This window comes from Anser brachyrhynchus, assembly GCF_964034855.1.
Source record: "Anser brachyrhynchus genome assembly, chromosome: 3".
In the NCBI taxonomy this organism is placed as follows: domain Eukaryota; kingdom Metazoa; phylum Chordata; class Aves; order Anseriformes; family Anatidae; genus Anser; species Anser brachyrhynchus.
Genome location: NC_137696.1, coordinates 65,792,890 through 65,814,923, shown reverse-complemented (window position 1 = coordinate 65,814,923; position 22,034 = coordinate 65,792,890). Strand labels below are relative to the sequence as shown.

The 22,034-nt window shown below is 41.9% G+C and overlaps 1 long non-coding RNA gene across 2 annotated transcripts; it reads right to left on the bottom strand.

Annotated features, from left to right (window-relative positions):
* Positions 1 to 383: 383 nt before the first annotated feature.
* Positions 384 to 21,826, bottom strand: LOC308191446. 2 transcript variants are annotated; one of them, XR_013947996.1, is made up of 4 exons: positions 21,461 to 21,826; positions 4,379 to 4,623; positions 3,060 to 3,131; positions 384 to 2,510 (listed from the first exon to the last, which is right to left on the bottom strand). It is a non-coding gene; the product is annotated as an uncharacterized lncRNA (long non-coding RNA). The 2 variants fall into 2 exon arrangements; XR_013947997.1 differs by lacking the exon at positions 21,461 to 21,826 and adding an exon at positions 16,453 to 20,638.
* Between the last annotated feature and the right edge of the window lie 208 nt (positions 21,827 to 22,034).

Sequence of the window (22,034 nt, the reverse complement as noted above, 5' to 3'; positions counted from 1 at the left end):
CAGACAATGAACTAATGATTTGTTATCGCTGGAAAGTATGAAACCATCAGATGAGACTAGCGACATATGAAATCATTATACACCAGCTACTTGGGTGATGAATTTGTGTGTCCAACAAGTAAAAATGACAAATACCTTCTTTATATATACAGTATTTGCTTAGTCAAATTTGGCCTAGAAGTACATTCTCATAAAACCTGTGGTACCAGCTTTTCATAGTCTTTCAGGTGAGAAAAAATGGGTTTCTACTGGAATAGGAAAAAGGTTGAACAAAAAGCCCCTCTCAAGTTCCAGCATCAGAACATCACATGAGAATCTCAGCATAAAAGTTTTTGTTTAAAATAAAATAAAAAGTAATAATTGGTATGGTGAAGTAGCCTATATTTGTTTTCTTTTTTCTTTTTTTTGTTTCTTACAAGTGATAGTGTTATTTAAATGCATGAAGAAATTTTATTTCTCAGTTATTTTTTTTTCAGCTTTTCAGTGTTCTTTTCCAAATCAGAAGTAAGAACAAACAATAACCAGCAACAACCATTAGTTCTTATAAAAGGTTTGCAGTGGAGTTGTGTTTAACTCTCCATGGCAGGTATGGCTCAATTAATATACCGGACTTTCAGAGAGGAGATGGAGGTAAAAGGATGGAAGTTTTTCAGAACAAGACAAAGTTCTGATTTTAACTAGGATTCTGTGTCTTAACGTAGCAGAAGTTAATTATAAAAATGAAAAATCCACAAAAAATGCACAAGAAAATCAAAGATTTATCTCAAAAACCTTCATAATCTTAAAATTCTAAAGCAAAATTTCAGAGTACAAATACTCTCTTCCTATGCAAAATTTGTTATATATATCTTTGAATGAAACTATGTTTTGCAAGACTGCCTTGGAGAAAGAACTTACTCTGATAATCATAATATACTGTGTGAACTATACAGAGGAGAAAATAAGCAAGGCAGAGTTGTAGTCATGTCAGACTGTCTCAGATGGGCCTGAGTAGATTAAACTGAAGGTTGGTCATTTTGACATTGAGTGCATTTTAATTCAACAGCGTATTAATCAGAAACTGCCTTCCATTCTGCCTCTCCTGAATAACCAAGACTGAGCACAATGTCATGTTTGCAAGTATTTTGTGAAAATGAAGTATAGGATATAATGCCTTTTGCTGATTAGCAGTTTTCAGTCAGTACAGAACTTGAATGTTCATTAGGCATTTGAATAGTCAGCTTGCAGAATACAAACACAGTGGGATCGCAGTCACAAAGTATTAACGTAATAGATATATAACTCCATGTAGCTCAGTATATCAGTAAAAGAGGAAGCAAAAGCTAAAAATGATTTTTCTTTTTAGATGCCTATGGAGATAGTGAACAAAGGTATAGGTGGCAGCTAGCTCCCAGAACTGATTTCAATAGAAGCAGCAGTGTTTACATCCACAGTAGATGCAGAGTATATTCCAGTGTAAGCACTAACAAGAGAGATGCCAACCCAAAATCCTGTATACAAGCACACATAATATCAGAGCAGATGAAGTCCCACGGCCAATCAGAACTGCAGATTTTATGGGAAACATGGACTTGGCACACAACAGCAAGTCTAGAGTTTAGCTGTGAGGGTGTATCCAGATCCAGGGTTTTGGTTCAAAAGTCATCTCTACTTTACAAGAGTGATACCATGCATATGCTTTAAATGAAAGTGGTATTTAGTATCTCTGAAGAGGAGCTGAAGTGACATGAGCCAAATCCCAGCAAAAGCAGCATTTTTGAGATATAATTGAAGCCAAGGGTCTCTGTCATGTATTAGATTATAGTTTATTAGGGCCTACATAATTTAAGAAAATGTAAATTAAAATTAAAAGCTTGTAAAATTATGTACATCTTTACTATTTCTCAATAAATACACTTGGAAATGTCATTTTCTGCACTATATTATGTTGCAAGATGTTTGGTTTGTGGTTGAAATCGTCAGTACAGGATGCCTCTTATGGGAACTGAGTGTTACTTTGAACTCTTCTTAAGTATGTCCATGATATCTCAGTGATCCATGTCAGGAACAACCCCGTGACCTTGTGGTCTGGTAAAGACTGGCTTCTCTGTGTACTGTTTGCAAGGTGCAGCCTTTGTGGGGAACTGAAGTTTCCTTACCAAAGCCAGTAGATGTTTTGTTCCAGATTGCAGCCTGAGAGACAATGCGTTTTTTTGTGATGGCCAAAATACAGAACCAATTTGAAAGCCTAGACACATAACACATTAATTTAAATTCACTTACCAATTCACTTACTAGTGCTATGCTAATATTCTTCTTATGGACAATTACTTCCAAAGCACGGACTGTTTGGGAGACAGATTGAGCTACTGAGGAGCAAGTGGCCGTTCCAGTCAAAGCTGAGCCTCGTGAAACTTTGTATGTGTCTTTGAGAGTGGTGCTTCATGTCAGGAGCTGGCCTTGGTTTGCAGGATGCAGTGCCTCTGCAGTCTGCTTGCACAGGCTTTAAGGCAGTCACTTCAAAAGCAGGGCTGCAAGATTATCAGCACACATAGATGTGACATTAAAGTCTTGGAAACAACATCGCAAGTGGCAGATCCTCAGTAACCACAGTGCTTCAACCACAAGAGGCAGATCATAAACAGATTTTTCCCAGGAGTTAGATTAAAGCATTTCTGTTACACAGACAACTGTTTTCTGTGTAAAGATTCCCAAGTGATAACAAAGACACTGTTTTCTCTGATAAACTGTTCCTTTGTTTAATTTTAATGTCTATGCTCTCCCAGTGTCCATCAGTAGACAGGGTAAAATTTATGTGTTATTTGAAACATTATATAGATGACTGTGGCTATCTGGATATTGCACAATACTGAAAATGCTTATTGACAAATAAAAACCTTATAAAATTGTGCATATTTTCAAGTGAATTAAAAATATGTAATAAATTTCTTCATGTTTACTGGGTACAGTGGAATGTAATATGCAACATATGCGTGGTACATTTGCCTTCAACTCCAATTTGAGGAACCAGAAGGAAGATACATCAAAAATAGAGTGGACAAAACACAAATAAGACTCACCTACTGAGCAGACTGATACACTGTTAACAGTAGATTTAACATTTCATCTCTCAGATGGGTTTAGATGTGACTCTAGAGAAGAGAAATAAATATTCAGTACCACTTCAGGAGACTGAGCTAAAAGGTAGGCTGAAAATGTTTTTTTTCTCTACCACTAAAAATTGTGGGAGATATCAGAACTTTTCCCTTTTAAACATCGGGATAAAAAAATGAGATATCTGGGGCTTCAACATTAACAGCTTTTGTCTGGATTATAGCACAGCATTAGCCTCATTTCTCATTGTTCTGAAACTCGGTGTTCTCCATGACTGTCAATAGGTCCGGCACATGATAGTTTGCAGCACTGAACTTAAGTAAAAATATTATACTGAAAATAAGCATGGATGGAGAAATAACTTTCGTTCATTTGGGTGCAGAAATATTCCTTGCAGTGAATAATGCAATAGGTATCCATTACCTATAGTGAATCTCCAAGGAAAACCAAGCAGAAATTCAGATTGGAATTATTTGCTACGTGTCCTTTCCATTGTATGCTGATGCATATTATCACTAGGGCATGCACATTTATGGATGACTTGTTTGATCGTTTTTCTCTTTTCCAAACAAATAATGGATTCTGAAACATTTTGCAAATGTTTATAAATTTGAGGGAATTGTTTCAGTTGCCAAAAGCCCAGTCAGTAGGAAAAATGCTGACAAAGTCAAAACATCTCAATAGTTTATTTTTGCCTGTCATTTTCTCTACAAGGTTCAACGCTTGATATTCCAAAGATTGAGGCTTTGACTTGAAACCACCAATGAAAATGAAGGGGGATTTTTTATTTGGTTGGGAAGAACAGGGAGAAAGCATGAGCAAGTTTCACAATTTTATTATTATTATTAATTATATTGGATAAGCAAAGAAAATCCTTTGTCACACAAAGCACCATTTCTCAAACTTCACAGATGAATTAGTCATCAAACATCCATCTAAATTAGAAATTCACATATGCACTTCAATAAACATAAAGCAAGAGAGCAGAGGAGCATGAAGGATACGGATTTTAAATGAACTAGATCATACCAAGGAGTCAGGTTGAGAATAGATGTTAATTAGTCTTGCTTTTTCTGCTGTGTTCTCAGTGTCTGGGAAAATGAAGTACAGCAGAGGAGCAGCAAAAGGAAAGTGATTCATGTTTTCTAGGCTACTATACAACCTCCCGTGCACCAGGAAGCACATACTTTTTCTATTATATATATTAAATATAAAAAATAAAAAGGAAATATTTGGAAAATATTAGAAATTTTTGACTCATTGAAACCAAAATGTGTGTACATACCAACACTGATGAATGGAACATTCACCTGCGTAGAGAAAGAATGAATCAGGAGCACACCGGATCAGACATAAAAAAAAGTATAAGCCATTGCAAGAGCCTGGTGACTGTGGATTTCAGATGGGATATCAAGCCTCTGATGTTTTTCCATCTCCTAATATACTTAAATCTTATCTGGGTTAGTATCTTCTTGATTTCCAGTCTTCTGACTCATAAAGGTTTGGTCCCAATAGTGAACAGGAATGTTTCTGAAAACAGAAAATAATAATAATAAATTAAAAAAAAAAAAGTGAAGAAAAAGGAAGAGAAGAAGAATTGGAATAAATAAATAAATAAATAAACAAATAAACAAATAAACAAATAATTCTCTTTTCCCAGCTCTAAAGCCAGAATGCCCATTGTGAAGGCTTATGGAAATAGAAAACTTCCTGGACAGTATTTAACAACTGAGAAGCTATGGCGAGCTGGTTGGTTGCCTGCAGGGTGGGAACAGGCTGATAAGGCATGGGAAAATAACCAGCAAGAAAGAGCATTTTGTCTGTGCAGTGTGGGGATCTCTCCTGTTTCACAGGACAAATTTACTTGTGTTCTTTGTGCTCTGTATCCCCACCCCACACAGCAGCACTGCTCCTCCAACTGTCCACCAACTCTAGTCCGTGGGTTTGATTGATCCCTTTGCTGCCTTGTTTCTCTGTTTTCACACTTCTCTGTTACCACATTGCTCATACCATAGCTGCTCTTTGCTGTGGGTGAGTGTATTAGGATCCCAAATAGCCTTGAAAGTGTAGCAGCTCCTTACAGCTTTTGCAGGGAAAAGAAAGAGGCTCCCAGTGGTCTTACGCCACATGGGCTACCAAGTTGAGCCCCTGCAGCTATGATTCCAGGCCTGTTTGGGATACTGGCGTTATAGGAGAGAGGAGCGTGCACAGGACCAGCAGTAGGCAGCATCTTAGCCAGATGTGCCACTCTCCCTTTGGCGGGCACGGCTGCCAACATTTCTCTCTGCCACTCTGCTTACATCCAGCACAATTGTGAGCACGTCTGTCTTTTGCAAGAGCAGACAGGCAGGAGATGCCATATACTTTTGCCGAGCCCCAGGAAGCAAGGTGAGCAGAGTTGCCTTTCCAGGGTGGGAACAGAAGTACAGAAGTGACCTTATGGGGTTTGTGGAAGAAGCACATGGAATAGATGTGTCTCCTTGTCAGTGGAGCTGAGGGCTGGTGTGTGTAGAACAGCTAGTTGGGTTAATATGAAGACAGCACGTTTAGTATTGTGGGCCTCCCAGGCCGCCAAGCAACATAGAGCAACTCTTCCTTCTTCCTCCTCCTTGTCTAACCTTGGTGTTCCCTCTGCTGTTTCTCTCTCTTATCTGTTCCCTCCTGTTCTGTCTGTGCCATATTTCCTGCCCCATGCTGTCCCGAGGTGTCCACCCGTGTCTGCGGGGCCCAGCCCTTGCCTCACAGAGGCCCTGCAGCCCCTTGCCAGCACCTGGGCACCCGCACCCAAAACAGGAGGGCAGGGGAGGGATATCTGCCCTGGTAGCTGAGCTGTTTGCTTTCTGCAACCCAAGGGGGGTCACCACAATTCACAACCACATGACATCTGCTGCACACAGACATTTAAATAAATTAATTCTCCAGGAAATAGTTAGCTGTTATGGTGAAACCTTAGTAACAATCAGGTGCAGTTGATTTAATCCCTTGCTATTGCAACACACTAATGGGCTATAAAGATTATTTTCATTCATATATATATATATATATATTTCTCCTGGAATAAACAGTTTATCCAGTGGGAATAGGCAGTAGTGAATGGGGGCTGAAACTGATATCTTCTGAGAATTTTTTTAGCAACAAACGAATATTCTCTTTCACTCATGCTGATTGCTGTCCTGTTGGTGACAGACGTGTGTGTATTGCCCCGTGAAACTTGCTTCAGCATGAAAGCTGTTGCTTCTGGTGGCAAAATCACTCCTCTTCCTGTGTGGCCTTCTCTGTGCCTTCTCCTGCCATCTCCATGCAGTCCTGGTCTGTCCCCCTCGGACTGTGCTTTGTGTACAGAACTGGACATACTGGTCCAGCTGCAAGCTTAGTCCTTCCACACAGCTCATTCCTCCTGGCAAGAGCTGAGATAGCAACAATTAAATGCCTTTTCCTTCCTCATCTATCTATAGGGTTTAGTAGGTGTATCCTGCTAGTACGTGATCCCATCCCCATTATTCAGGAGCCCCGCTGAGGGAAGGCAAGGTTCTTGCAGGTTGTCCCTGCTGCCTTCACCAGCATGTTGATGAGCAAGGTCACGTATCTCCTTGCTAGGGCAATTTGGTGTCTCCCTGCCCCATCAGCCCTCTTTGATGTTTTTTTCTCTGCCAGGTAGATTGTCAGCAAATACCGCTGCCACATGGTTGTGAAGCATCAGCGGGAGATCTCTGCCTTTATCTCATCAGCATGCCCCCATTAGCTGTCTATAATGCTGTCTTTACAAGAGTGCATCAGCTCCAAATGCTATCTTTCTCACACATAAAACTTTTAATGTTGTTTGGTGTTATGGGACAAGCCATGACTGGCACATGTGTTACACTTCTTCAGTCTACGCAAAGGAGTATTTACCAGAAAATCTTAATGACATCTGTGCCTTGCAGTCACTCACGCTTAAAGAAATACAAGCTAAAAAAAGGGGGGGAGACAGGGTGGAGGGGGAGGGGAGGGAAGGAATAGAGCCAAATGCAGGGGAGGGCTGCTCAGCTCAAACAGCACATGTACACTGATTTATGAAATGCAATCCTATTCTCAACAATTACCACAGGCCACTGACACTTGAGAGATGATGGAGGTAAGGTAATTACCATAGCTTAACTTCTCCTGTTACTCACTGGGAACTAAAACAAGTTTTTTTTTATCACAAGCAAGTTTGTGCTCAAAATCAAGCTGCCTGGTTGCCAAACCGGAGTCCACGTAGCTGCCTGTCCCCCATGGCAGGCTGGGAGTGGGGAGAGACAACCTTGCCCGGGTCTCTTCTCGAGGTGGGCACCCATCCTGCTCACCCAACCTCTCAGCTTGCCACCACCCCAGTTCCTTTTTTCTTTACTGAGCTGCTTTTACATCTTCTTTAGACAAAGCTGGTTCTAGTGGGGTCCTAGCAGGGAAGAACCTATTCACAAGTCTTCAAGAAGTCAAGAACCTCTCAGCCCAAGTGGTATTCCTAAAAATCCAAGCAGTTGCCAGTGTTTTTAATTTTTTTCCCTTTGCCTGAATGCTCAAAGTGAGTTTTCTTCTCTGGTCATACTGCAGTTCCTTAAAAGCAGTTTATTTGTAATGGAAAGGCTGACTCAACCTTCGCTCTAATCACCAGGAAAACAACCGTAAAATGAAACAACAAATCATTTCTCTGACAGTAATGAGGCACTTGCTTAGACATTTATCTATCCTTTTACAGGGCAGTAATTTTATGGTTGAAAAGTCTTGTTTTTAAACTTCATGTCCGGGAAGAAATTTCCAAACGCTGGCCAAAATCGCCTCATTTAGCAGATGGTAACATTGTACATAATTAATGCATTCATTTTCATTCTTAAAAACTAGTAAACGCAGCTTATTTGAATTTCCTCCTGAAAGATGAATTTATTAGCTACAAAACAGAGAACCTGAGCCAACTCTTTCAAGTAGATTGTATCCCATATTTCCCCCATATTCTGTTTTCCACCAGTATCACCTGGATGAGTCTTCCCTCTCTACAGGAGAATTCAAAGTGGGTTACAAGTTTTTCCTGTCCTTTTCAGTCTTCCATATGTTGCCATGACAAAGGTTTCTTTCCTTCACCTCAAAATAAAGCACAGAGAGGCTGCCACTTGCTTGCTGAAAATGCCTTTAAATTCATCAGCTTTCCCAGACCTAATAAAGTGACATGTTTACAATGTTAAAGGAAATCAGGTGTTTTAATGTTAAATGAAAAAAAAAAAAACATATTTATGTAGTGTTATAATAATACCGTTTGCCTGGCCTTTCTCAGTCTATTCATCACACAGCAATCTCCCCACGAGATGCTGTGGAGTCTGTGTGCTGGAATGCCATGCAATAATAAGCCTGAATTCAACATAAATAATATATCGCGGTGGCTGCCCCCCTTGCTGCTGGCAGCCAAAGCAGTGGGGCACAGGTAGGGAAAGAGATCACCCCCAGGCATGTGGCAGCATGGAGCTAAGGAAACGCTTGGGATCCTTCCTTTGAAGGACAGTAATCTGTCCCATCCTGGGCAGCCAGTCCCTCAAGATGCTGTCAAGGATCCACCTCAAGTTATAGCTGTGTGGGAGCCCCAGTCTTTCCCTTCCTCTTCACCACGAGTCTTCCTCATCCTCTCTGCCTTCCCTCCTCAAACCCTCACCCCCATTTTGCACACTAAAACTTGGTCTCTGCCCCCTCATTAATTTCTGTGTAGAATGCCCCTGGCATCTCCTGTGTACGTCAGGTGTAAGCAGGGAAGATGCTGCATTGTGGATCCTGGAGCAGCACAGAGAAACACGTCTGTGCTGCTGGCACCAGGCTGCATGGGGAGGAAAGAGAAAGCTGCTGCCATGGTGTTTTCTTGGATGTAACGCAGGCATCTACAAGCAGAGGCATTCACAACACAGGCAGAGGCAGCGATGCCCCGGCATCTATGGGGTTTTGTTATAATCTAATCTAGCCTGTAAATCCAGTGCACATCCCTTTGTGAAAAGTGAGGAGGATTCAGTCATTTCCATTGAAGTGGATAAAAGCAGAGACCCTTTTGTAAGCCACAGCTGAGAATAGTGGAAGCCACGTGGGAAGTTGTCCTGTGTAATTTGTTGGAGGTTTGTACACTGATTTCTGCAGAGTTTGGGTTTTATTGAGGGTCTCTAAACACTCTGAATGGTGATGCATATCCCAGGCTATGGTTTACATGTGGTTTCCCAAGACGGCTCCTACCTCACTGCAGCTGTGCTGAACACCCCCCATTCTGAATGGCAAGAGAAGTATTTTATTTACCTCTTACACGTCACTTGTTCCCACACTCTGAAATACACCATCACCCATCACTCACATCATGTTCATAGAGGCCTGCTTAGAGGTGTTAACAACATGGACCTTCTCCTGGCTCATTTACTTACTGCTGGGTCCCAGCACAGTTATTCTCAAAAATCCTGTAGAAAAGAGCAGTCAGAGTAGGCAGCTAGCGTCTTCATGATTGGTATTTAACGATCAGAAGTTTTCCTTTCTTTTCTTTCCCTTTGTATTAAATTACCAGAAAATGGAAATCATCCAGTCTCCCAACAAACTGAAGCCCTTCATGGGATTCCCACTCTGAGTGATGTGGTGCTGAGCAAGCCCAGAAAGAGTGCTTTTAAGAGAGCCACAGCTTGCTTCTTTTCCTACTGCGTGGAAAGGTGCTGTTATTTTGTTCTAACACATAGGTCGCTGAAGCATTAAGTGATTTATGCACAACATGGCAGGACATGAATCACACATCCCAGGCTAACCTCATCTCCCTGCCTGTACCTGCTGTTAAATCAAATGCCTGTTCTTCTCTGGCCAAGCCCCCACACAGCTTCTTACTTCCTCATTGAACTTTTCTATTCTGCTCCGTGGGAAGAAGGTGGTGTGCATGTATAATGAAAGCAGGCTGTTTTTAAGGAGTTGCTGAAAAAGGCTTTGCTGGTTTTCCATCTGGCAATTCAGCCATTTTCATAGATGTCGGTAGAATATGTATCTTTAATTGGCAGCCATCTCTTTTCCCTTCTGCTGAACAGCCATCAGACTCTACTCTGTGGTTTTATGTTAGAGCAGAAAACATCCAGAGAACATGTGGTTCCTTACTTCCCTCAGCTCGCTGTCATTGCTGCAGGCAATGACAACCTCCCATGAAGGCAATTCAACCTCCCATGTACCTCCACTGGTAGTCCACAGCTGAGCTCTTGCACCTATAGATGCCAGTTCCTGCATGCAGGCATGCAAAGCCACAGACACTTGGCACTCACACTGACAGCCAGGGTTAATGAAGCCTATCTCTGCTGCAAAGACTCTGCAATAGTGACAGCTGCAGTGACACAACAGCAGTGATTTCTGTGGTGATGCAATAACACTACAGAATAAAACATCTGGCTATAGAAAGCATCCATTGGACCTTGTAACAACAGCTTCTTTTAAATGTTTTTAAGAGGATGAGGGGTGTAAAGAAGTGGTTAACATTGCTAAAGTATATTTCTGAACTAAAAGAGGGTGAACCTCTTTATCTCTAGTAACCCTTGATTTCAACAGAGAGATGTATCACAAGGAAAATTTTGTCATGATAAATCATCCCATTATACTCCTAGCCTTGTAACTAGAATCCTTTTTTTTTTTCCTTTAAATTTTCTTTCTTAACTGTCACAGTAGTAAATTCACAATCAGTCTCCACGACACATTTTTATCTAGAGAGGCAACAATTTCATAGCTTTTATCTTCATGGATTTCAGGAAAGTGTAATGAGGAGAAGAAGCCAGAACATTTTTCTCACTTTTGGGATTTGTTAGAACAGTCAGAAACAAAACAATCGTGTTGATATTTGCTTCGTTAAAAACAACAGACCGAATAATAGAGCATGTAGACTCTGGAATCTGATGCTAGCTGACAGCTTCTTTCCTATTTCTCCATCGTTGTACTTAGTCCAGAGTTCCTCAAAAGTTTTCAGTGTGTACATTACTTCCCAAATGCAGAGCCTTTCTCCTGGTCCAGCTTGCCTTTCCATGGCTGAGCACATGTCCCCATTCACAGCAGATCTGTGCTATGTAGCATTAATGCCTGGTTTGGAAAAGTCATGTTCAGTTATGTATTTTTGGCTTCTTCAGGGTACTAAGGCTGACCAAATAAAAGAAGACTGCTTTTTTTTTTTTTTTTTTTTCCCTACAGATGTGAGCAGGCGGTCAGAGAACCATCAGCAGTCCCAAACCTGTGGCAATGGCCACTCTCCTCTGTTGACCATTCAGCAGGAGCCCACTTACCTACTTGCAGTCATTTCTTCAGATAAACAGATCTCCCCTGAAAAAGACTTTCTGTTTTTGTTTCTTAAAAACCCTTAGCTCATTATATCATTTGTCCATTGAGAAAGCCATCTCCAACGTGGGACAAAGCCTAGTAAGAAGAAAATTGAAAGGTTCAGTGAATAAAACCCAGGTCCATATGTTCTGAGACCTGTACTCCCTCACTAGCTCTCTGTGGTCAGCTCCAGCTGTTGTTCAAAGGAGGAAGCCTCCTGCTTTGAGGCTTTGTGGATGCTTTCACAAGTGTGAGTCGTTTCAGTCTTTCTTCCAAAGTTTTTCAGGAGAACTTAGGTAGATGCCATGTGTTTTATGAAAAGACATACTAGGCCAACTGCCCATCAAGTACAGTCTTCTGTCTCTGACAGGGACCATCACCAGATAGTTCCAGAAAAAAAAAAGAAAAAAAAAAAAAAGAAAAAAAGCTCTCAGGAAAGATGTAGAGACTGTACCCCATCTTGAAAAGGTTTCTTCCAGCAGTCTTTCAGCAGCTACTGGTTTAATAAAGCAGGCTGGCCACCAGTATAATTAACTACCTGCACTTACAGAATTGATGATATTTTTATTTGCCTTGTAAAAATCTAGTCTTTTCTGAAATCAGTCATGCTCTTTCCCTCAAAACTTTACTTGGCAGTCAAAATTACAGGTCAGCTATAACTGTTTTGAAAATGTATCTCTCTGTTATGAATGTGTTTTCTCAATCTTATTGGTATTGCCTGTACAAAATTATAGGGAAAAGAGAAATACGGAATATAGGGAAAGTAAAATAACAATTATTGTCTAGTTCTGTCAAATGGACATGGCATGTCATAAAAGTTTAGTAGTACTTGACACTAATACTGCAATTTTATCTGGTATCTTCTTACTCATACCTTTCAAGAAGTTAATTAGTGCATAGCTTTGCATTCAGCAAAGATGCCTGGAATAGATGAAACAACATTTAGATATTTCTCTTTTTCACCCGTTACTGATGGAATATCTCTGTTCATGCAGTATTGTTATAATTTACTTTGATTCTAGTCTCTGACACAGTCTCCAGTTTGTTTTCTGCTTTGTGCATTCAAAAATTATCTTTTTCCTACTTAAATTCTAATCAAGCACTTGAGCTATTTCAGGATTATTGTTTTCCTTTTAAAACAGTTCTAACCATTTCTCTCATTTCGTGTTTGTGTTAGGTGCTTCCAGTCAATAGAGGACGCTGGATCCAGTGATTTTGACAGAATTTCAGCTGACTATGGCCCTTACAGTTGATGTATGAGGCACACCAAGGGATAACCTTTTCACAATGGTTGAGCAAGTTTGGAGGTGGAGGGATTAAAAATCCATTGTGCCTTGGTATTATCCCTCCTTTGGGACTAGTCGAACATCTGCCTAGGATGTGGCAAAAATGTCTTGGAGGTCATTTGAAGAGAAGATTACACTGCATGGCCCCATGGCCCACTTACTGAGAGGTAGTGAGGGTCTGAGAGTGTTACTCAAGAAAACCTCCTGGAATTGCTGTCTCCAAAGCTGATGATCCTCCAATAAACTCAGATCGCACGTGTAACTTTACAGAAGTGTCAGCTCCGTAGCATACTATCTGCAGTTAAGTTTTCTTGGAGTTGTATAAGCAGTCTTGTGATTTGCTTGAGAGATGAGGGGAGACATGTGCACTGTAACATTTGGCCTCAGCCGGAAGACGATGACTTCAGTGGTGGCAGACAATCCAATAAGTACATTTGTTGTTACAGTACGCCTCTCAGCCAGGCAAACGCTTCTGCTGTAAGCCAAATTTATGTCTCAGACGAATCACATAATTTATCAGCAAAGCAGACCAGACCTATTGTTGCCTATAGAAGTAAAAGAAAGAGCCTTCAGAGATGACAGGAGTGTGGTCCACAGTTTGTGCTGCAGTGTGTGGGGCTTTTCCAGCTCTCAACGTGTTAGAACAGGCGGAGATAAATGGTTAGATTGGGATCTCTGTAACTTTATCACCCGATGCTTAACAAGACAGCACGCTGGCCATAGAGATGTTCCCAGGAGACATTCCATAAGACCTCTGGAGCCACGACTGGATTTTCAAAGAAGCCAGAAAAAAATACAGTATTTTCACTGAATGAGTTTCCTTTCTATTGATGTTATAGCATACTGAGACACAGTAATTCGGATATCTGCACTTTCCTTCACTTAAAAAAAGAAACAGCATTCCCATACCCTTCTTTGTAGAGAGGCTTAATAGCAAAACAAGTTGCCAGCAACCTTAAGCAAGCTGTGGTCCTTCTCTTATATGCCTGTTTCAGTGTCACAAATATTCTGTATTGGTTTATTCTAGAAGAAGCAAGTGAAACAGAGCTGGTGGGCCAATCTCATAGGTATCTGATACCCTTAAATTCCTTGGACGTCAGCCATTTAAATAGTAGGCTTAGTCATAGCATTATTCACAGTAGTTGTCGGTCTCTAAAAGACTTTGCCAGTGCTATTACATCTTTCAACATACTTCAGTTCAATTGATGGAGAGCATCTGCTGTGCTGAGGAGAGATGTGAGGCTAGATATATTAATTTCTTTCCTGAAAAATAGGGTACTACTGAATGCCTCTCATCTCTAAAGAGAGGAGACTAGCTATAGTCTATCTGTGTTATTTATTCTAACTACAGTGACTTCTGTAAGTCTTTCCTGCTACACAGCATCTCAGTAAAACTGGTGGAAAGAACATCAAACTGATATGGACTGCAGTGTTGCAATATCAAATTGTCCAGTTTATTCTAGGAGCTGACTTAAACTTACTGCTAATAGCAGAAATCTAAATGTTCAGAAACATGGGATACAATTTGTGTACTTAGTACCTAACAAATTTTTCTACAATTCAGTCCATGGAAGACATCCATGGAAGTTTGGGATGATATCCCTTGATCCTTTTGGCTACACTCCCATTCACCTCCTCACACAAACAGCAAGCAGGTTACAGCTTTTCATTTTGGAAGTAGGACTGATTTTAATAATATGATGTTTTGGCAAAAGACTTTGTGAAATACTTGGTATCTCAATAACACCTCTGAGATAAAATAAAATAATAATAAAATAAAAAAGCCTGGAAGCAGTTACTAATGCACCCATTGACTTTCTGGGCCGACTAGAGTAATCTCAGATGGAGACATATTACTAATGTTGGTCAGAAAATCCTCTTTCTCAAATTTACGGAAGAATCCTGAAACATTTTGGAAGAGAAAAGGGATGGACATAAAAAGATAAATGCAGAGATAAACTCTCTGCTTTTGAAAAATAATTCCAGGTAGAAGGCAAAACTTTGTAGAGACTTTTTTTTTTTCTATTTATTTAGAGGGGGAGAGAGAGAGAAACTAAACATTTTCGTTTAAGAATTGTTTTCTAGTTCTTTTACTGAAAAAAAATAATTATAATAATAATAATGAGAGACTGCCGTAAATGACTTGTATCTCCCAGTCCTGCAGCCAGTGTGACTTGGAGGGGAGACAAGGCTGGGGCAGATCATTTCACCGTGGAAGCCTCTGGGCAAGACCAGAACAGGGCTTCCTCCTCCTCCCCCTCCTCCATTGCGTTCTGGGCTAAGGACCCTCCTGCCATCACCCTGGGAGTCCCCAGGACCATGGGTGGGCAAAGGAGGAGATGTGTTGTGGAGCTGGCTGAGGGACAAGAAAAGCTAAGGGGAAAGAAGCTGGGAAGCATAGCCTCTCCTCAGTGACAAACTGGACTAGGTGCACAAAGAGCTCTGGGGGATGAAATTGGTCTGGGAGAAGCACAGAGCAGAGCTGGGACAGGTCAGGGCATGAGATCAGTGTAGCTGTTACTGCAGCAGCACTGGGGGAACAAACTGCTCCTGAGCCATCTGTGCTGCTGGGAGGCTGCTGGAAGGCAGTTGCCTTCTCCAGCCATGGTCTTGTGTTGAGATGAATGCCAGCCTCCCTTTCTGCCTCACATTGAAACTCCCTGGGAAAGCAGGTATTATTTCTCCTATTGGCCAGCCTCTGAAAGCAGAGATAAACCATTATAGGTCACAGGCTGTTGTGGTTTAGCCCCGTCAGGCAGCTCAGCACCACCCAGCTGCTCACTCGCTCTCCCCAGCTGGGAAAGGTAAAAGTGCAAGAACTCATGGGTTGAAATAAGGACAGTTCACCAGGTGAAGCACAAGCTGGGTGTGCAAGCACAGCAAAACAACGAATGCACTTACTACTTCCCATTGGTGGGCAGGTGTCAGCCACCTCCAGGACAGCAGGGCTTGTCACACATTACGGCTTCTTGGGAGGACAAACACCATCACCCCAACACCCCCCTTCCTCCTCCTTTCCCCCAGCTGTTACTGCTGAGCATGGCACCACGCGGTGTGGGACATCCGTTTGGGCAGCCTGGGCCAGCTGTCCTGGCCGTGTCCCCCCCCAGCTCCTGGGCACCCCCAGCCCATTTCCTGGCAGGGCAGCACCAGGAGCAGGAGAGGCCTCGGCTCTGTGCGAGCACTGCTCTGCAGCGACTGAAACATCCCTCTGGTATCACTGCTATTTTCATCACAAATCCAAACCACAGCATTGCGTGAGCCTCAACAAGAAAAATTAGCTCCATCCCAGCCAAAATCATGACACAGGTGAACATTGATGTGATCATTCTTGCCTACCCTGTTGAAACCCATGGATACTTGCAGTACACTATCTGTCCATATTTCCTCTTTTCTCATACAGAGAGATCCCAGGAGATATTGCTGTGATTGCTGAAACTGTGATTCTAAATACCTGAACTCTGAAAAAGGTTTGGATGTGAATTTGAAATTTCTGCATCTTAAACTTACCTCTGTTTGTACTCAGTATTTGCAACCTGTTGAATTTGGTCTGCCAGAAAACCCAGGCAGCTCTGCTTGTGTGCCCACCTGCCTTGCACCGGCTTCTCTTTCCCTCCGCCCCGTGCAGCAGTGCCCCTGCCTTCAGCTCACCGGCTGAAGGGGATTTCAAGAGCTCTCAGCTTTGGTCTGACCATTATAGGATTGCAGCCACTGCTGGTACCTTGGGGATACTGGTGTCACCCACACGGAGCTAAGGAGGGCTCACCTGAGCGCATTTTAAAGAGGCTATAGCATCATCTTCTTCTCCAAAGCTCCCCCAATATGTGGTGGAAATCAGCAGAAAGTCGCACACCTTTCCGTGAAGCTGCGGAGATCACTGCCATCAACCAGAGCTGCTGCTCCCACGCCGAGCAGCTCCGGGGGCCGGCAATTCCCAGCCGAAGCAGCAGGGGTCATCCCACCCTTGAGCTCCACCTGAAAGCCGCTTCTCGGCACTACAGGGACAGCAGCACCTCTCCCCTTCTCCCCTGCCTTCCGACTGCCCGCGATAAACCTGGACTGCAAATAAGGTTGTGTTTAGACAGGGAAGTGGTGGGAATCTTGTCTGAGTAAAGACAGGAGGATCTGTCCCGGTGGAAAGGCTTTTGAGTGGTTTACAGTATTTGCCTGTAATTGTACACATTCCATGAACAAATCACGTCCACTCATTTATTATCCACACTAAACAACGCCGTAGGTCTGGTACACAGGTGTGTCACTCACCCTGCTTCAGACTAGAGACATCCGCAGTGGAATGTAATTTTTCCACCCAGAGATTAGTCATGTTAATGCAACGTCAGAGGTGACCAGTATGGGGAGACGGGGAGAAAAAGGAATATGGGAGAAAAATAAGCTGAACAAAATGTTCACAGAAACTTGGAATAAAATCACCCAGAACAGGTGCTTGCTTTCTCCCATGACATGTGCAAAACTGTGGTGGGTTTTTGTCCTTAATAATAAATCTTATTTAAAATTTAAGTAATTCTCTACCCTGTGATAGTTTGATCAAAAGGACATGGAAATCAATGGGAGCTTTCCCTGGGCTTTTTATCATGTCATATGTGTCAACTGAATTTATTTGTCAAAGGAGTAGTAATGAGGAATAGACTGTTTAAGGCTAGAACACCTAGGGATTTGCTTCTGGTTAAAGCAGGTTACACATCTAACACATCTGCACTTTCTGTCAACTACCATGCTAAATGCAAAGTGTTTGAGGCCCAGAATCCCAGAGGAGCAGAGGTGCAAATTTAGAGGAAGGTAAAGGCTGCACACACACACACACGTGTTGTGTGCCACTTTTCTATGGTTGAGGATTTCACCTCATACATGAGTAGGCTGGATTGATGTGGCTTGGACAAAGGGCTGAGCCCTAAAGCCCAAACATACCCACTAGAAAGTTAAACCCTTCCTTCCTGACTATGCTTTACAAGGATGCCTTTACCTCTTCAAGTGCATCATTTTATTTCATGGCAAATAGCTAGAAAGAGAGATCCTCAGTTCCCAATGTGCATTAACACATGAGCTTTGCTCAGCCTTAACATTTATTTGCTGTAACAGGCTCTGATGCCTCAGTCCATGCCTGTTCAGCACTTATACAGATAATGTAGCCTGAAAACTTTAATGGATGCCTAAGATTACACCATATCGACATTCACTCCCTGGCTTGTCTGAAAGTTTTTCATCATCTTGGCCAAGAGTTTCCATTCTCTTTAGCCCCCAGAAACATCAGGCAACCCCTGTACAATTTATTGCAGTTTATAGGTTCTCCACATAGATGTCATTTCCAAAATATTCATTAAAAAAATTAGTCATTTACAATAAATGTTACATTTTTACAAGAAAACGCAGTGATTATTTATTAAACATCTGGATTTTTTCAGCACCACTTCATAATGGGGATGAGCCTGAACTGGAACACCTGATCTAAGCCCTATTCTGACTTTTGGAGAAATTCAGATCCAAGTTTTTGAGGGCTGGGACTGTCTTCATTTCAAGTCTTCTACCGCACTGAGCACATTGTTGGCACTTAACAAATAAACAATAGTAATCCAAATCTGGACCAGAAATTAATGGCTGGGGTGTATCTGTACTTTATAAAAAAATGTATACATCTTCCACTTTACCCATACTCCATCAAATCCAATGCCTTCTTTCTTCTGTAACCATGAAAGATTGGGATTCAACAGCCTCCAGCCCATCACTTGTGGGGCAGTGAGGAAAACCCAACATCCCATGTGGTAGCCCCAGTCATAAACCAGAGGTGTGAACACAAGAGCCATAGAGCAGTGATAACTCAAACTAAGGCAGCATCTGCCACAAAGCCCACCTGGGCTAGGGTTTGCCTGGGGTGGGTCACACGTGGGTACACCTAGGAGGGAAGAAATTAGCTGCATGTCTCTGCTGCTTTACATGAACCGTGGACCTGGAGTTTAGGACGCCGCTTGGAAGTGTTCAGATTAGTAAACTAAAAAAAAAAACCAAAAAACTGGAAAGCATCTCACATTGTGCTCCCTCAGGAAAGGAAAATGCCCGTCTTTAACAGAGACAGGCCCAAATGCAGCAGTGCAGTAGCATTTATTGTAATGTGTATTGCTTTAGCCCAAAAGTCATAGTATATTTTCCTTAGCATCTGTTTTGGGATATTTTTGCTTCACAGTGGAAATGAAGAACCAGTGAAGACTTCTGGCAGTTTGCAGAGAACAGAAGGAGAGAACATAGATGGAAAAGCGCTCCAGCAGAGGTGGAGTAATGGCAACCGATATGCAAGGGGAAGTCATAGGAAACAATGCAATCTAACTTGTTCCAGCTGCCTGAGCAATCACAGGGACAGTGCCAGATGTAATATAGCTCTGGTTAGCATGAACAGAAATGTGGGATAGTCTCCAAAAACAAGGACAGGGAGAAGAGAAGAAGCAGCTTGTTTGTGAACAAAAGACTAAATTATTTGGTTGCTAAAATACACGCAAAGGAGGTATCCCCTCCCTTTGCCCCATGTGGAAATCACATTTAATCTGAGCAAAAGACAAAAGGAAAAAAAACTAGTTTGTGGTTGTGCTGAATTCATATGATAAACACTGGAGGCTCTGCTGAATGGTGAGGAGATCTTGGGGAGTGTTATTTTGGTTGTGCAGCAATTCATTCCAACATTTTAACAAACTACTGCTGCTCCGTTTGAGAAATTGAATTTTTTAAATGTGAATCAGCTGGGACGATTCACAACAGGACAGCAGCTCTGAGAATCCCTATTAGGTATACGGTATGTTGTTGGTCAGTTCCTCCCATGATTACACTGTAGGATGGAGGGCCTGAGCTACAGTGGGACTAACTACCTATGGTACTCTGAACCCAACCTATATGGCCACAAAAGAGAACAAATAACCTTATTCTGAACTGTCTTTTACTGATATTTAACCTAGCCCCATCTCAGATCACTTTATGATTGATTAAGCCATGCTCCTGACTGTTGAGTTAAGTGTTCCCCCAGGCCATATATATGATGAAGGAAATGCAGTAGGATCACATAGATCAGATTGTTTTGTTCATCCCATTGCCTGCCCACAACTGTTCCCTGTTCCATGAGAGCATGGGGCAATGCACAAAGCAGTCAGGACAGGCAATATTTTAAGTGCTTCTCCAAAGGTGCTTTGCAAAAGAGCCCTCCTGTAAGGAAGGATCATTCTTCCTTGGCTTCCAGCACGCATTAAGAAATACCTAGAAGATGTCTTTCCTTTTTTAACTTGCTTCTGCTGTCCCCATGGGAGGAGGATCCAGCTGTCCAATTTGCTTGAAGAAGCAAGCCAATCTGTATAATGCAGTTTGAAGGAAAAGATGCTGTGTGGGCTCCACTAAATTCTAAAGCAACTTGGCAATGTTTGATTATTGGTCATTATTGAAGTGAACAAGTAGCAGGAGATGGTAAGCATTATTCCCATTCTGAAGAAATAAGTGAAGACATGGGGAATTCAGACTATTTACATACTCAGGGGTTTTGGTCCAGCTCTGTTCTTCCTCTGACACAGAAGTCACAGTTCTGAGGAGGGCAGCAGGCACTGCACTGATGTGGGCCAGCCATTCATTACCGTTCTCAGTTAGGAAAATGAGGCTTTGCAAAACGGTAAAAAAAAAAAAAAACAAAAAAAAAAAAACTGAAAAGCATAGTTAATCCTTCAACCTAACAACAGAATGGGCTGCAACAGCAAAATCTCTACTTCTACTCCATTTGCAGTTTCTGAGCACTGCTGTGGTTGTCTTTCCTGCAAATATGATCAATTATCATACAGTTGTTAACATTTATAGATGTTGCCTCATAATGCAGATGGGACTGTTCCTTCCCCCACAGCCACAGTCTACTTGAGGGATAAAAGCTGCTGCTTTCCTACAATCAGAATTCCATCAGTCTTACGAGTATCAGATCTGCGTTGAGCTCTTGTCACAGAAATGCTTTACATTTATCACCTGGCATGTGCCACCTTTGTGCCCTTTTTCCCAGGGACACCACTTCTGTGGAAATATTAATAAATGACAAATTGCATTTGTGTAATCTTATGAAATGTTTTGACTACTAAAGTTGTTCCATAGCAGTTCATTAAAGGACACATAAAGTATTTAAGTTTACATTTTATAAAAAGATCAGGAATGCTATGGCTGATAGCTTTCTTTCTATTGAGCATCTGTTTCCTATTTTTTTAACGGCTTACAGCAGTGGTTGGCCAGTTCTGTACTAATAGTTGATCTTAACTGGATCAAAACATTGTAATTTCTTACCAAAGGTTAGCGAGTGTCCTTCTAACACAGCTTCCTATGGCTGCAACCAGCAATGTCTGTGCATCAACATCTGGTTTCAAAATATTAAAAATGATAAACACTTCCAGATACAATCCATCTGGCCTCCCAAAATTCTACATCTGCATAATTTTGCTTTCCTTTTAAAAACCAAACACAGCCTTAGTTTGGCCCTGCTGTATTGCTGAAGAATCCTCCCTCCTTCTAAGTGTGGGGCAAAGCCCATGGTCAAGCTTTGTTGGAAGTGACTATCTTCATCTGGCCGACTGTTGTGTCTAACATTGGCATTATTAGTAACTGATAAGCAGAAATTCTTCGCCTTGTTAGTGTATGTTATCTGATTGAATCAAAAGGGAGGCTGCAATGAAGAAATCATGGTGCAGTGCGCAAGCACTGAAGTTTGCAGTGCTGGCTGCTAGCGGAGCTTTGAAAGCTGTTTGCTCACCACCCACCTGCATCGTGTCAGTCACCTCAAAGACAGCATCAAGCCTGCAGGATTCCTGCCCAGTGAAGATGTAGTCACTGCGCATGATTCACTACTTCGCTCCAACATCTCAGGCTTTCTTGAGAGGCATATGCCTTGGCTGTAACACCCTGCAGACAGGTCTGCAACACTGCAAGGGGCAGAGCACTGGAAGGGGGACCACCCCTCTCCCTTTTGGCTGGAGATACTTCCTGTGAGATGCTGCTGCAGCTGTGACTAAACAACACCGGACTACTTCCTCTGGCCTCTCTCCCCTTCCTTTTCATTTTCCATGCCAATTTAAGGAGCTCTGTACTGTGGAGTCCCTGACTGCTTTACCCAGATGGGAAGATGATTTGTATTTCATATGCACTGAGCAATAACAAGACGTTCTTACACAGATAACTGCATGCAGAGTATGAAATGTCACTGATATCATTCACTTTTAATTAATGTTGCTATGTAGTGTTCAACATTATATATATATAAAGGAATAGTGAAATTAATAATAATTTATGGTGGAATTAATAACAACTTAAGGAAATTAACGGAGGTGTGGGAGA